Source organism: Macrobrachium rosenbergii, chromosome 31 (assembly GCF_040412425.1).
Source record: "Macrobrachium rosenbergii isolate ZJJX-2024 chromosome 31, ASM4041242v1, whole genome shotgun sequence".
In the NCBI taxonomy this organism is placed as follows: domain Eukaryota; kingdom Metazoa; phylum Arthropoda; class Malacostraca; order Decapoda; family Palaemonidae; genus Macrobrachium; species Macrobrachium rosenbergii.
The window spans coordinates 28,497,884-28,515,595 of record NC_089771.1 but is presented as its reverse complement, the minus strand read 5'-3'; the positions used below and the strand labels follow the sequence as shown (position 1 = coordinate 28,515,595).

Below are 17,712 nucleotides of genomic sequence, written 5' to 3'. Positions count from 1 at the left end.
TCTCTCTCTCTCTCTCTCTCTCTCTCTCTCTCTCTCTCTCTCTCTCTCTGTGCTGTATCATCTCACTAAAATCCTCCGATTGTCCATCGGAATGAGAAGCGCCTTTTCAAGACATGTCGTCCATCTCTTTTCATGTCTGAAAGACGCCAAGACGTGTCCTTTTCAGCGCGATACTCTCTTCGTTCCCTTCGTTTTATGTCAAGCAAGACGAAATGGATCTTTCCAATCCATTTTAAGGTCCACTGAGTGTCCCGCTTTCACCCCCCCCCCCCTTTCATCTTTCTCCGTCTAATGTTGCCGGGTCTCTCATCACTGCGTAATTTCTAAAACGCGGAAATTCAGAACAAATGATTATCACTTTTCGCTTTCCCGTTAAAGCAGATTTTCGTTCTGTTTATTTCTTGTATGGAAAACGTGTGTGAAAATATGGGGAGTATTAATTTGTGCGTTATACAGACTGACTTCTCTATCAGACATTACTAAATTAATTTGATAATAAAAATCCATAGCGAGAAATCCTATAAAGCATTGAATCTGGCCCAAGAAGATGATTATCAAAACAGAATTAGATAAAGTTTAGTGGTCAAGATCGGATGAAATAAAGACTATATAAAATTTATCAATTATCAATTTCATGTAATATTTTAAATTATATAAAATTTGTCAATTACTTATTTCATGTAATATTTTAAATCATGTGGTAATAATGCAAAAGAAAGGGCAAACGCGCGCTCAGGCTAAACTGTGTGTTTTAATGCAGTAAAGGAAATGAAATATTTTCCTCTCAACATAGTTTTAATGATGTCATGTGGGGTGATTTTTCAGAAGAAACTCTACCTAACTACTGGCATGCAGTTAATGACTAAGGTACATACCTCGCTCAGCTAATGGTAACCTACACATACCTCGCTTAGCTAATGACTAAGCTATACATACCTCGCACAGCTAATGAATAACCTATACATACCTCGCACAGCTAATGAATAACCTATACATACCTCGTACAGCTAATGACTAACCTATACATACCTGCACAGCTAATGAATAACCTACACATACCTCGCACAGCTAACGACTAAGCTATGCATACCCCGCACAGCTAATGAATAACCTATACATACCTCGCAACGCATCAGAAACGGACTAAGAATGAGTTCAAAAGCTGGACCAAACGTAGAAAGAAGTCAGTGTCCAATAACACCGGCAATATCACTCACGTGAGGCAAAAAGAAAATGGGAAATGGCACGCCGAGCTGACAGGCCATCAATCCCATCTGACAGGGGCTACGTACTATGTTCCTTTTTGGGGTAAAAAAAAAAAAAAAAAAAAAAAAAAAAAAAAAAGACAATGTAGGATGCCCGTTGCATTTGCAGTATATAGCCTTCGTGTGATAATAACTCAACAGAACCTGTATGTCTTTCTAACGAATGGCTTGTATACACTCTCGCTTGAATTCAGTTCAAATAAGTAAAGTGAAGATGCTATTTGAAAATTGTGGTGTATGTTTCCACAAATTCTGTAAGAGGAAATGCCTACTAAATATATGTATGTATGTATGTACGTGCATGAAGTTTTGTCACTCCCTCACACGTGACTATTTTATGCTCAGAAATATCAAGCCACAAATGTCGTTTAATAATTTATTCACTACACCTTGGGAATAAATTACACCCATGGTATACATACATACGTACATAAACGTAGATACATTCATACATACATGTATATATATAAATATATATATACTGTATATATATGTAATTTATATATACAGTATATATACTGTATATATATATATATATATATATATATATATATATATATATATATATATATATATATATATATTAACTTTATCACATACACAATTGTTCTGTGCATTAGTAGAATTACTAAAAGGACCTCATTCAAACTGGATGGTATTTAATGGAGTTTTTATTCAAAAAGTTACGAGCTTTCTTGGACAAACAGTCCACATTATCAAGTATCCGTACGGATACTTGTCACTTTTTGAATAAAAACTCCATTAGATACCATCCAGTTTGAATGAGGTCCTTTTTAGTATATATATATATATATATATATATATATATATATATATATATATATATATATATATATATATATATATATATAAATATCAATTTTTTTTCTCTCCTCTCAGCCAGTCACTACACGGAATACTTTGAAGCTGAAATTCGGACCGCTATCAACCCCAAGGGCACAATTTGTTGGCCGTGGATACGTTTTCATGTTCTGGGATGGCAGCTGGGGAGATTTCGAGGCATTTTTCAATAAATTCTATTGGTGGTTTCTCGTTTGAAGCCAAAACAGAATAGGAAAGAGATGGAGAACCGTTCTCTTTTTTTTTAGGTATGTCAATAAGGAAATTATCTCTAGCCTCGGTAGTTTTTATTTTTATATATATTCGAGGTTAAAGTTAGCCATGACCGTGCGTCTGGCAACTATATAGGACAGGCCGCCACCGGGCCGTGGTTAAAGTTTCATGGGCCGTGGCTCATACAGCATTATACCGAGACCACCGAGAGGTAGATCGATTTTCGGTGGCCTTGATTATACACTGTACGTTACAGCTAGAAGGGACGCTTCCAAGAACTTTAAACAATGTCTGAGGAAAAATGAACCCAAAATATACCTGAACCCCTACAAGGTTCAGATACACTTTGGGTTCACTTTCCTCAGAACAGCTCTTCACTTTTATTACACAAGATTTGCAGCAGCATCAGCAGTGAGGAGAGATTGGACGCGAGATTCTCGACAAGTTCACATCCACGGCGTCCGGAGGGATTAGAACCCAAATATCCTCGTTTGCAATGTCATGCACGAGATCCAAGCCAATGAGCTTCGAGACGAAACACCCGCTCAGTGTCCTTTTAGCCGAACTTGTTGCAAGGTCTGAATGCACAGCAGGTCCTCTGCAACCTTGCGATAAGTTCGAAGACGCGTCTTTCTTAAGAGAACAAGAAAGACTTTAATTTAGAGTCTTTGATCGTTACGGAACTCAACTTGAGAAGTGGGTTGTGACCGGTATTCGAGAAGTTTTAAACGTATGTTTACGGAGTGGAGTGTTTGTTGTGTGAGTGAAATCTGGAACCTTGACGAATTAGTAGCTCGTGGTGAGTAGTTTTCTTGTTTTGTTATAGTCTTTCTTTTTTTAAATGTCCTTGAAATATTTCATTTAAAAAAATAACTATCTACTTATATTTTTGGGTGGCATTTCGGCCAACTTAGTCACTCCTAATAAGGATGATTTTTGTGGGAAGACTTAAGAAGCATGAAGCTTTAAATCCCCTTACCCACCTCATACTTGAAGGGAAGGGAAAAAGAAGCAAAGGCAGACAGACTTCTTTATTAGAAGGAAAAGAATCAAGAATAGAACAGAATATAGAATTTAGGCCAAAGGCCAAGCGCTGGGACCTACGAGGTCATTCAGAGCTGAAAGGGAATTTGACAGTAACAAGGTTTGAAAGGAGTACCAGGACGAAAACCTTGCGGTTGCACTTTGAAACAACTGTTAGAAAGGGTGGAAAAAGAAAGTCTGATGGAAGGAAGAGAATAAGAAAGGAGGTACAGTAAAACGAATGAAAGAGGTTGCAGCTAGGGGCCGAAGGGACGCTGCAAAGACCCATAAGTAATGCCTACAGTGTACCACGTGAGGTGCACTGACGGGGGGAAAAGACTCAAGGGAAATGGAATTATGACGAAAATTCCAAACGGGAATTAGTCACGGAAGTCACAGAAACCTGGTAGTGCTGATCTCTTATCGCTAAATGTGGGACCTAGTGTCTGTCGAGACTTAAATCAATGCATCTCTTAATAAGAAGTATTAATAAGAAATTTCTTAATTGCTTATATTTGTTCATAATTGAAGTGAGTGGTCTGTTGAGGAGTACGCAAATATATATCTTGATAATTAAGAAATATCTCATATTTCCTATTTACTATTTGATGTTTATAATTGGAGTGAGATACCTCGGTTGCAGACGATGACCTGTATAAATGACCATCTCAGCATCTTGGCTAATACTTCGCTGGGCAGATTACAACGATTTGCCCAGCTATTTTTGAAGACATGAGTCCACAAGTGTGGGAAGAAATTGATATATTGATAAACAAAAATAAAACTACATACAACTAAAGAAAAACAAACTATAGATTGTAAAATATAACTAAAGAAAACCAAACTATATTTTGTAAAATATAACTAAAGAAAAACAAACTATATTTTGTAAAATATAACTAAAGAAAACAGACTATAAATAATCACATCCAATTGAAGCGTCCACTGAAAAATTACCAGAATCCCGGTTCACTTGCGTGAATTCCCTCCTGCAAGAGTTTTCCAGTCTAATAGAACCCCAGCTCCAATTTCCAGTGATTCCTGTCATTTCAGATGGCATGTTAATTCGTAATACGATCACCCCGTCTCCGCTGTACTTACAAAATCCGGAGCTATTTTTGGCCGGCGTATAAAACGCGATACTCTCGAGAGGGCCTCCTGTCATTAGGTGATACAATACACCTGCCTCTTCTCCAGCTTCCTTCGAAGTTTTCTGTCATTTAAGGGGGGTGTTTAGTAGGTGATGTGATCTGCTTCTCTCTCATTTTTTTTATCACTAAAAATTACTGTGTTAATTCGAAAGGTCAGTCTGTAAGATGTTGTGATTCATTCTCTCTCTCTCTCTCTCTCTCTCTCTCTCTCTCTCTCTCTCTAAAAACTACCGTGTTAAGTCAGAAGGTCAGACAGTACGATGTTGTGATGCTCTCTCTCTCTCTCTCTCTCTCTCTCTCTAAAAATTACTGTTAATTCAAAAGGTCAGTCAGTGCGATGTTGTCTCTCTCTCTCTCTCTCTCTCTAAAAACTGCCGTGTTAATTCAAAAGGTCGGACAGTGCGGTGTTGTGACTCGCTCTCTCTCTCTCTCTCTCTCTCTCTCTCTCTCTCTCTCTCTCTCTCTCTCTCTCTCTCTCTCTCACTAAAATTACTGTTAATTGAAAAGGTCAGTCAGTACGATGTTGTGACTCTCTCTCTCTCTCTCTCTCTCTCTCTCTCTCTCTCTCTCTCTCTCTCTCTCTCTCTCTCTCTCTCTAAAAACTACCGTGTTAATCCAAAAGGTCAGACAGTACGATGTTATAATCTCTCTCTCTCTCTCTCTCTCTCTCTCTCTCTCTCTCTCTCTCTCTCTCTCTCTCTCTCTCTCTCAAAATTACAGACGAAACTCCTGTGACTACAATTCTTCATTTTCCCTATCTTTACGTACAAGATTTTAGTACTTGTTATAAACCTGTCCCATTAACTCTTCAGTTGTCATTTTAGTTCAATTATCAGCCCAGGACACAAACATCCTGTTTCAGCCCCTGGCAATTTCTGGGTAAATTCTCCATCACTCAACACGAGCAGTCAGTCCCGTAATGCGATCCTACTGTCCCTTCAATCCCTCAAGCTATTTCTGTCGTTGCGAGAGGAATTGTCCGCTATTTTAGATAGGTTGTCAGTACATCATTCAATCCGCTTATCTCTCTTTCCCAACGACAAGGGAATCGAGCCCCTTACGATACACAGGTTCTCGAGTGACAGCATATGATGACGACAGTTACGTAACAATTTCTTTAGAGTCCGTATCCTTGTTTTTTCTACTTGTTTGGAATTAGATTTAGTTTGACAAAAAGTGGACTGATGCTTGTGAACTTTTCTCTATCTAGGATTATCTGCTCTTTCCAAGTTCTCATTTTAATCTGTATAGGTATGTAGCTACCTATTACCTCGCCTGCTCATCTTATTTTTAATTTTTGATTTAATTATTTGTGAGTTTACTGATTTATCTTTCGTACATTACTAAGCAGAGCAATGTTTCGTGCGTTACAATATCTATACATCTTTATCTTATACAACTTACATTCAACATGTCAAAATATTCAATAATCGTCAGCTCTGATCTAACAATTTTCCCAAAAATTCTTGATAGACTTATTTATATACTCAAACAGAATTATTTCCCACTGACTTCTTGAACTGAATACGGAACTGAATATAGATTTTATGCCCAAGGCCAAGCACTAGGGCCTATGAGGTCATTCAGCGCTAAAACGGAAACTGACAATAAAAGGTTTGAAAGGTGTAACAGGAGGAAAACCTCAAAGCAGTTGCACTACGAATCAATTGTTAGGAGAAGGCGGAAAGTTAGATGGAAGAAAGAGAATATGAAAGGAGGTACAGTAAAAGGAACGAAAGGGGTTACAGCTAGGGGCCTGAGGAAGGCAATCTGCAAAGAACCTCAAGTAATGCCTACAGTGAACAGCATGAGGTGCACTGACGGCACTACCTCACTACGGGGTCAACCGACTTGTTGCCGCTACCCTTTCCCACATTTCCATTTGAAGGCGCGGGATTCCCTCGAATGCAAATCAGCCCCTTTGAGCGATTCTGGAAGGCGCAAACAGCCTGAATAACTGAGGCGGAACAAGTAAATCACACCTGGAAAGGAGAGTAAGAAGGGAAACAGGCAAGAGACGGCGTGAGAGAATGCGTAAACAACCGTAAGAGAAAACTGTTGTGCCGGCTTTGTCTGCCCGTCCGCACTTTTTCTCTCCGCCCTCAGATCTTAAAATCTACCGAGGCTAGAGGGCTGCAAATTGGTATGTTGATCATCCACCCACCAGTCATCAAGCATACCAAATTGCACCGCTCTAACCTCAGTAGTTTTATTTCATTTAAGGTTAAAGTTAGCCATAATCGTGCTTCTGGCAACGATATAGAATGGCCATCATCGGGCCGTTGTTAAAGTTTCATGGGCCGCGGCTCATGCAGCATTATACCGAGACCACCGAAAGATAGATCTATTTTCGGTGGCATTGATTATATGCCCTAGCGGCTGTATAGAAAACTCGACTGCGCCGAAAACTTTACAAATCTTATGTATAAAAACCTTCTGGTTTGTAAAGACAAACAATCCTAAATTATAAACCATATTGTTAGATTTAATAAGCAATAAGTAATGCATATAATTTATATCTGCAGTGGATAAACGTGCACTAGGTATGTGTATCACATTAATATCTGGCATGGACAGAAACATATAACCAACAAATTAATACATATTAGTAAGGATTCTACACATCATACACATGCTCCATATTAACAGCCAGTCTAAAAAACCATTCAAAAAATGAGGACAGTAGTGTATAAGCTAATTAACATACGTGAATCTCCACACTCACTACGAATATCAGGTGCACCGTTCCACCCTAAATGAGTTGTAAATACGACAGTTTAAATTTTAAAAAATAAAATCTAATCTCATACTCCATCAGCGGTGACGTCTCAACCTTTGAAAAGATCCCGATGTATGTGGATTGCACGTGCCTCAGCCGCTCGTTCGGGCATCAACTGGCCTTAGAGATTAGGTCGCGAATTGAGTCTGGTTTTATGCTACATAAAAAAATATTGATCATTTCGTGATACTTACGCTCCGAGGCTTGTGCAAGGGTTTCGTGGATTCACGGACGTGTCTTTCATAAAATTATTTCGCAGTCGTTGGTTACCTTTTACGAAATGTTCGGGGAGGGATCCGTGAAGGCGGTATTATTTTACCATCTTCCATCAGACGTTTTATAATTTCGGAATGCATGAAAGCAATATCCTCCACTTTCTTCTTTCCCCTTATATGCTAGTGTCATTTTTCCGCAGTTGCCATGAAATGCCACACACTACCCGCGTGTTTACCCGATCAGAAGAGACTTTTGTTGGGGTGTGCCTGAAGGGGAGGTGTTGGAATAAAAAACAAGTAAAAAATGCGCCGAAGTTTCTTCAGCGCAATCGAGTTTTCTGTCTAGCCGCTACAGCGTATAATCAAGGCCACCGAAAACAGATCTGTCTTTCGGTGGTCTCGGTATAATGCTGTGTGAGCCGCGACCAATGAAACTTTAACCATGGGCCGGTGATGGCATATACTATATCGTTGCCAGAAGCACGATTATGGCTAACTTTAACCTTAAATAAAATAAAAACTACTGAGGCTAGAGAGCTAAAATTTGATATGTTTAATGATTGAGGGTGGATGATCAACATACCAATTTGCAGCCCTCTAGCCTCAGTAGTTTTTAAGATCTGAAGGTGGACAGAAAAAGTCCGGACAGAATAAAGTGCGGACGGATAGACGAAGCCGGCACAATAGTCTTCTTTTACAGAAAACCAAAAAAAGAGACAATAAAAACATGGTTAAAAAGAGACGGCCAAAAACCTCTCATTCAGGGCCCACTGAAACTACCGAAGTGACTCTGGAAGAAGCCTGTCGTCAACCAACAGGGAAAGATTTAAGTATACCTTAGTTTAACCAGACCACTGAGCTGATTAACAGCTCTCCTAGGGCTGGCCCGGAGGATTAGACTTATTTTACGTGGCCAAGAACCAGTTGGTTACCTAGCAACGGGACCTACAGCTTATTGTGGAATCCGAGCCACATTATACCGAGAAATGAATTTATATCACCAGAAATAAATTCCTCGAATTCTTCATTGGCCGGCCGGAGACTCGAACTCGGGCCTAGCAGAGTGCTAGCCGAGAACTCTACCGACTGGTCCAACGAGGAACTAAACGAACAGGAAAGAAGGGACACGAGGCTTTGTGAATAATGCATACGTTCGCTGGTACAGTGGTTAGTGTCGTGACATGCCACTCAGACGTCGCGGGGGGTTCGCGTCTCCCCCAAGGGCGATGAAAAATCACTGGCTCTGTATCATGATCAGTTACTGCTGCAGTTTGGGGTCTGCTGCGGTGGGAGGTTGAAACCAACATTTCCTGGAAGCTTAAATTTCAAGTCAGTGGTCCTTGTTTTGGCGTGCTTGTTCCACGTGAACAGGTTTCATCTACTGAAATAATAATAATAATAATACTTCGTCTGGAAACCAAGAATGTCTATAAAATAAGGGATGGGCTAGGATATATTATATTCCACATTCCGATCCCTGTTTACACAGTAAACACAGGTCCGTGGGAAATTGAATGATCCTATAACCTCGAAGTGGATCGCCGCTGAGATTATATATGTTGGTTTGGGGTATTTGCTCTGAATTTTCTCTCTCTCTCTCTCTCTCTCTCTCTCTCTCTCTCTCTCTCTCTCTCTCTCTCTCTCTCTCTCTCTCTCTCTCTCTCCATTTATATATATATATATATATATATATATATATATATATATATATATATATATATATATATATATATATATATATCAGGATCAGACCCAGGTATCTCAGGTGTCTTGTACTTAGCATCACCTTGCTTCAGAAATTTATTTCTGTTCCACACGTGATTGTTGTTGATGATTTTATAAATTTATCATCCTATTTTATTACCTGTAGAAATAATGATATATAAATCATGACCAAATTTCATCAACTGTATAGATTATGACCAAATCTTATCGACTATGTACATTATGACCAAAATTTCAACTATATACGTTACGACCAAATTTTGACTATATAAATTATGACCGGATTTTATTAACTACAAAAATTATGACCAAATTACATTAACTTTATAAATTGACCAAATTTTATCACCTATATAAATAAAGAATTAGCATCGGTAAGGAAAATGCTAATACCTAGCATACATAATTAATTCTGAGCCGTAAACGTAGTTTACTCTTGCTCTTCTCAGTGCTAGAGGAAAATGAGATGTCACCACTGATAATTATTCTGAAATGAATAAATAATTACAAATTATCTGGCGACATAACATAACGGGATGGATTATAGAAATAGTGAAAAGCCCAAGCACTGGGACCTATGAGGTCATTCAGCGCTGAAAGGGAAACTGAGAGTAGAAAGTCTAGGAAGGTGTAACAGGAGGAAAACCTCGCAGTTGCACTATGAGACAAGCGTTAGGAGAGGGTGGATAGCAAGATGGAAGAGAGACAATATGAACGGAGGTACAGTAAAAGGAATGAAAGGGGTTGCAGCTAGGGGCCGAAGGCACGCTGCAAAGAACCATAAGTAATGTCTACAGTGCACCGCGTGAAATGCACTGACGGCACTACCCCCCGCCCCCCTACGGAGGACATAACATAACATATTTTCCAATTGAGATTTTATAACTCTCTACAGCTGCCTTTCATTTTATTTTGTGGAAGCTTACTAGTTAGATAATATCCTTTCGATTCAATGGTCTCTCGAATAATATTCCTCCTTCAAAATATTTAAAAAAACTTTTTTTTAAATATTTAAAAAAGCTTCTGGATGGACAACTACCTTAAAATCTAAAAATCTCATTCTTCTTCTATTATTATTATTATTATTATTATTATTATTATTATTATTATTATTATTATTATTCAGAAGATGAACCTATTCATAAGGAACAAGCCCACTGCATGAGAACATGACTTGAAATTCAAGCTCCAAAGAATATTATGGTGTTCATTAGAAGAAGTAAGAGTAGTTAAAGAGAAATAGAAACAGAAGAGATCCCACTTATTAAAAAAGAAAAAAATAAATTAATAAATGTAAAAATAGATGAAAATGTAGCCTAACTGTAAACAGACTCTTAGCAAAATCCATCAATGAGCACTTCAAACGTCCCGCAAACAAGACGCGAAACCAGGCAAACAAATGAACAAACAGACACGGCTTTTCCAATCGAACATCAGCTATTCATCTTTCATCCTTTCCCTTCAGACCAACGGATTTCAGGATTCCTGAAATGCAGCGTCATTCAGTGTAGGGTGACAAAGGACACAAAGCGAGGCCTTATTTACTTTCTAAACTACAAGAAAGGTAGATAAGCTTACGTAGAGATGGATGTTTTCATCTCGTTTCTTTGACTTGTTGACACGGCAGAGACAAAAGGTAAGAAAAACATTATGCATCGTAGATCTGATTCATTCTTCATTATGGGTGATTTAGGCTCCATTCAGACATTAGCCTACTTATTAGTCTGCTTCCTCGAGGTTTTCTTTTAGCTTGAAGTAGAACATGAACTTGCCAATAAGTAATTTGTCAGTGTTCGTTTACAAAATGGTCTCTCTCTCTCTCTCTCTCTCTCTCTCTCTCTCTCTCTCTCCGAGAGGTTATGTAGCATTAACAATAACCCCCCCCAACCCCCAACCGGCAATAACTAGTCAAGTGTTCTTTTTAAAAATTAGTTGAATAATTTCACTCTCTCTTTCTCCCTCTCTCTCTCTCTCTGAAAATTTCTCTAGCATTAACAATATTCCCCTCTCCCCTCTACCTAGCAATAACTTTTTGGTCAGTGTTCTCGTTAAAAATTAGTTAAATAATTTCCTCTCCTTTCTCTCTCTCTCTCTCTCTTTCTCTCTGAAAATTTATGTAGCATTAACAATTTCCCCACCCCCTCTACCCAGCAATAACTATTTCGTCAGTGTTCTCTTTAAAAATAGTTAAATAATCTCTCTCTCTCTCTCTCTCTCTCTCTCTCTCTCTCTCTCTCTCTCTCTCTCTCTCTGGAAGGTTATGTAGCATTAACAATATTTCCCCTCCCACCATATCCATTGTCATGTTATTTGCGCAGTCACTTATCTCCTTCTCCTCCAATAAAGTTACATAAGATTACTTTTCTTTTCCATTGTTCCTTTCGTTTGCTCTCTCACACTCTCCCCCTCTCTCTTTGTCTAATTGTATCATTATCTTGCCCTCTCCAACTCCCCGTCCCCTCATCAAACCACCACCGCCCTTAATTTATCTCTCTCTATCTCTCTCTCTCTCTCTCTCTCTTAGAAATGCAATTAGTCTTCGAGATTCGGGGAAGATTCTCGCAGAGTTCCGACTTGGCAAAAGAGAGAGAGAGAGAGAGAGAGAGAGAGAGAGAGAGAGAGAGAGAGAGAGACTAAAACCTAAAAACAAAGATGGCGCAACAGCACACTTCCGCAAGCATCAGCCATCACGACGCTGGCGTAGAACGTCATATTAGCTCAAGCTTCGTTTCGGTGCTTAGCGGAGCGTGTCTATAGACTCGACTGATTGGGCGGCAGGCAATAATGCTTCTTGAATATTTCAGGGACCCCGCCGCTGCTTCTGATATCAAATCTCGCGAACCGCTCGGCCGAGAGCGGTAGAGGAGATAACACGAGAGGCCGCTGAAACATATGTGAATTAATCAATCATTCATGGAGAGGATGTGGAAGCTGTTACCTTGAAATAGGCGTAAATGGTAAAGTTTATTTCGTCTTTATTTAACCTGAGAAGGGAAATAAAAAATACTGATGGATGAAAGCTCGGATTCCAAAAGGAGGTAAAGACAGAATAAACGTAATTATCGAATAATAATCTCTACCAGACGTCACGTGGCCGACTGATTTTTAAAAATATCTCATGAAGAAAATTTCGAATACCATGAATTCAAATGACTCCTTTTCCCTCAAAAGGATTTTCTAACGCTTTTTCCTTTTTCATTCTTAACTCGAACTGGAACACAAAATTTACGCCAAAGACCAAGCGCTCAGACCTATGAGGTCATTCATCGCTGAAATGGAAATTGAGAGTAAAAAGCTTTTAAAGGTGTAACAGGAGGAAAACCTCAAAGCAGTTGCACTATGAAGCAATTGTTAGGAGAGGGTGGAAAGCAAGACGGAAGAAAGGGAATATGGATGGAGGTGCAGTAAAATGAATGCAAGGGGTTGCAGCTAGGGGCCGAAGGGACGCTGAGAAGAACTTGAACCAATGCGTACAGTGCACCGCGCGAGGTACACTGACGGCGCTAACCCCTCTACTGGGATTTTCCTTCTTAATGGAGAACCACACGGGCGAAACGGTAACCAGTCTAATGTCAACCTCTTGTGCAATAAGACTTCATCTCCGCCAGGGTTGTCGGTCACAGAATTAGGAGGTCAGTTACACAATTCTTTTTTAGGACGTCCCGGCGTCTTTCAAAAAAAGGGCGTATGACGATAAAACATAATGGCTCGGAAATACTTACGTTTCGGCGTAAAAGCTCTGAGCAATTCCAAGACACCGCCTCTCCTAATTCACCGGAATGTTGCAATTCCAAGACACCGCCTCTCCTAATTCACTGGAATGTTGAGAAAAGCTGACCTTTATTCGATAGCTGAAGCACTGAATGTGTCAGTTTTATATCTGAGTCTACTTGAAGGCAGGGTATTTCGTCAAATAAAAGTTTTGGGAAGAATTAACTGTTCAACTGGTTCCTCTGGGTAATTTCAAACGCTGTAATTGCGTGTTATGCGGATGAGGAAAGATTAATATAAGATGGTAGAGAAGCCTTAGCTATTGCGAATGAGGAAAGATTAACATGAAATGGTACAGAAGCCTTAACTATTGCGAATAAGAAAGATTACCATGAAATGGTAGATAAGCCTTAACTATTGCGAATAAGAAAGATTACCATGAAATGGTAGATAAGCCTTAACTATTGTAAATAAGGAAAGATTACCATGAAATGGTAGATAAGCCTTAAATATTGCGAATAAGAAAGATTACCATGAAATGGTAGATAAGCCTTAACTATTGCGAATAAGAAAGATTACCATGAAATGGTAGAGAAACCTTAACTAGTGCAAATACGAAAGATTACCATGAAATGGTAAATAACACTAGCTATTGCGAATAAGGAAGGCTTACCATGAAAATGGTAGAGAAACCTTAACTATTGCGAATAAGGAAGGCTTACCATGAAAATGGTAGAGAAACCTTAACTATTGCGAATAAGGAAAGATTGCCATGAAAACGGCAGACAAACCTTAAATATTGAGACTGAAGAAAGATTACCATGAAATGGTAGAGAAGCCTTAACTAATACTAATGAGGAAAGATTAATATAAAATACATAAGCCTTAACTATTGCGAATGAGGTAAGATTGACATGAAAATGACAGGTAAGCCTTTACTAATAAATACAAATACCTTTACGTTTTCGAATTACAAAACTATGGCTGCCTCTACGCTAAAATGAAACATGTCGGCAACTTACTACTTATAGATCACAAACAAGTTGACGACAAGTCGACGACCGTAAGCGGAGAACGAATTTTTGGTAAATGCTGGTAATCGTATGAAGCACTGATGACTACCAAATAAGTCGCTCAACTTGTATTCAACATTCAACCTGTTTGTGAGGTGTTGACGATTAGTTAGCGACACATCCTAACCTGTACACGCTCTAGGACATCTGTCATGTAAATTGAATATAGAATTTTGGCCAAAGACCAAGCACTGGGACCTATTAGGTCATTCAGCATTGAAAGGGGAATTGACAGTAAAAGGTTTGAAAGGTGTAACAGGAGGAAAACCTCGCAGTTGCACTATGAATCAATTGTTAGGAGAGGGTGGAAAGTAAGATGGAAGAAAGAGAATATGAAAGGAGGTACAGTAAATGGAATGAATGGGGTTGCAGATAGAGGCCGAAGGCACGCTGCAAAGAACCTTAAGTAATGCCTACAGTGCACCGCATGAGGTGCACTGACGGCACTAACCCCCTACGGGACAGTCGGGTAAATGACGAGAGATGTTAAAAAAAAAGTAAGACTGGCATCTTGTTTAACATTTTACGTATTCTAATTTGTCATGTCTGTGTCATGGAAAGTGACGTTTAGTAAAGCTACGTAAAAAAAAAAATAGTAGTAATGCTCTTATCTTATTTAATATTTCGTGTACACTGGGGAATTCTCACGACGTATTCTAATTTGTCATGTTTCTGTCATGAGAGTGACGTTTAGTAAAGCAACGTTCACTCATTCCTGCAAGTTTTCCAAGACAACTCTCAAAAAAACCCAACGAGATGTAACAAAAAATTGCATTCGTCCAATAAATCACGCCGAGTGAGATTCATATGTCTTTAGGATGAAATCTCCCATTTTTATTATTCCAAATAAGAGACGTCTATTTCGAAGATGCGGATACGTCTTTATAAATCATCTTCTGTCACTTACAAGACATTCATGACTTTTATTCAGCGCAGAATTGCTGGAAAAAACGAGCGCCTTCGTGGCTGTTTTGACTGTATTGTAATCCCTCTCCAAATTACGGGGCGATAGGATTATATCTGGATTGTGACATGTAAAACGTTGTGTTTTGGTGTATTGTCAGATTTTAATTACATTGTATTTGACAGACTACTTGCTATAATCTATTTATTTATTTGTCCGCCATCTGTAATATATACATACATACATACATACATACATACATACATACATACATACATACATATATATATATATATATATATATATATATATATATATATATATATTTATAATAAATAAATAAATATATATATATATATATACTGTATATATATATATATATATATGTGTGTGTGTGTGTGTGTGTCTTTGTGTGGTATCTGTCAGTATGCATCTAAATAATTATACGTTTGAATATATTTCTTACCGTATTTGTGATAAGGCATTAACTAGGTTAACAGTTTTTCCTTTCGGTTTAAATACGGGATGCAAATCTGGCTGCAAATATTAAGATTAATACTTCCAAAGGAGTAATATGGCGGGTTCTTCAAAAAGGAATATTCTGAGAATCTTTATTTTTTATAGTAAGGTTTAACTCCAACATCCTATCTTAAATAAAAAAAAATTCTTAAATCTCACTACAGAGACATGTGATAATACCCTTTTCCTGAGTTTTGTCACACTTTCACGACGAATACAGGTATAACTGTTCCTCTGCATTTGACGTCGTGCTAGTTCTTCGTTGGGCGAGTGGGTTCCGTTCTCAGCTAGCGCTCTGCTGGCCGCGAGTTCGAATCTCCGTCCGTCCAATGAAGAATAAGAGGAATTTATTTCTGGTGATGGAAATTCGTTTCTCGCTATAATGTGGTTCGGATTCCACAATCAGCTGTAGGTCCCGTTGCTAGGTAACCAACTGGTTCCTAGCCACGTAAAATAAATCTAATCCTCCGGGCCAGCCCTAGGAGAGCTGTTAATCAGCTCAGTGGTCTGGTTAAACTAAGGTATACATAACATTGCCTTCGTGCTTTCAAAGAGGGTCGTCTCCTTCTGACAGCAGAGGCATCTATCGGTACCGCGGAAATGAACTGCGGAAATGAATTTCATTAGTATTTAAATTGCACACACTTTCATTGCTAATTAGAAATTGCAGGATATAATCGGATTCCAAGTATGTAATTCCCACATCCAAACCTCGTCTGTCACTTTTGTATTATGAACTACCAATCCGTCTTCTAATCTTTCAAATGAAAAAGTAGCCTCTAGAAGTCCTTTATTTAATGAGGGTGATATCTACGTGACAGGAAACCAAACAACATTTTTACCAATTTACCAACCTCAACGCTTTTATATGTGAAAACAACCACTAAAATACAGTAATGCAAAAAAGGTGAAATTCAAAGGAATAGGAAATCAAGCAGAAGTTTGGGAATTGTGCAGCCTTAAGGTGGATAACGAAAGGTCCGAACATTATCCAACGTCAGGCTTTGAAACTGAATTCCTGTTTTCACTTTTCCTAAAAAGAAGTTTTCTTTTTAGTTTTCTGTAAAAGAAAACTATTGTGCCGGCTTTGTCTGTCCGTCCGCACTTTTCCTGTCCGCCCCCAGATCTTGAAAACTACTGAGGCTGGGGGCTGCAAATTGGTATGTTGATCATCCACCCAGTCATCAAACTGCCAAACTGCAGCACTCAGCCTCCAATTTTTCATTTATTTAAGGTTAAAGTTAGTCATAATCGTGCCTCTGGCAACGATAAAGGACAGGCCACCACCAGGCCGTGTTTAAAGTTTCACGGGCCGCGGCTCACACAGCATTATACCGAGACCCCCGAAAGCTAGATCTATTTTCGGTGGCCTTGATTACACGCTGTAACGGCTGTACAGAAAACTCGACTGCGCCGAAGAAACTTCGGCGCATTTTTTACTTGTTTTTTTTTATTTCAAACAGACCTTGGGCTAGGTAAGACCGGCTTACTCGTAAGCGAATTAACATATATTATCTATATTAGACGACAAATGAAAACGCGCGATTCAGACGTAAGGCGCGAGCTTAACCCGCACTCTGACATTGAGATATTCATCAATATTCTTTGTGACGAAGGCAGATCCTTAAGAAGCTTGCGGAGCCATTATCTAACACTAAATCCCTGATGAACGATGCAGCCACGAGCTACCGGATTAGAATGAATAATACCATTTCTCTTTGTATCCTACGTGACTTTTCGGCGATTCCCGCTGACTTAATCTCGCTAAGCGTATTATTAAGGTGTCTTTTATTCTGTCAAGCGCATTCCTGCTATCCTGTTTTCCTTTGACTGACGTATTCTAATGATAAGTTTGAGAGCCGTCTCACCAAGGAGTTCTAAGTAAATCGGAACTGGAATATCATACTTAGTCCAAAGGCCAAGCGCTGGGATCTATGAGGTCATTTATCGCTGAAAATCTAAAATAATGTTGAAACAACTGTTAGGAGATGGTGGAGAGTACGATGGAAGAAACAGAATATGAATGGAATGAAAGGTGTTGCAGCTAGGGGCCGAAAGGGACGCTGCAAAGGACCTCAAGTAATGCCTACAGTTCACCGCATGAGGTGCACTGAAGACACTACTCCCTCTACGGGGAGAGTCCAAGTAAACTGGGAAATATCTTCAAGTCACTAGCATCCGCATGACATTTCCTAAAAGTCTGCGCGATCGACTGTTTTGTCTGCAACTGGTAAAAGATTATCACCATCGATTAACAGTCTTCAGAAACAGTC

At 39.0% G+C, this 17,712-nt stretch overlaps 1 protein-coding gene and 1 long non-coding RNA gene across 2 annotated transcripts in view; one reads left to right on the top strand and one right to left on the bottom strand.

The window, feature by feature from the left end:
* The window catches only part of LOC136855478 (uncharacterized), a 208,332-nt gene that overhangs the window by 136,663 nt on the left and 53,957 nt on the right, over positions 1-17,712 (bottom strand). The window lies entirely within an intron of this gene.
* Positions 2,731-17,712, top strand: part of LOC136855477 (gonadotropin-releasing hormone receptor-like) — a 434,721-nt gene continuing 419,739 nt past the window's right edge. The window contains exon 1 of the mRNA XM_067132553.1: positions 2,731-3,138. The gene's annotated coding sequence lies outside the window, so the exon portion shown is untranslated. The remainder of the gene's footprint in view (positions 3,139-17,712) is intronic.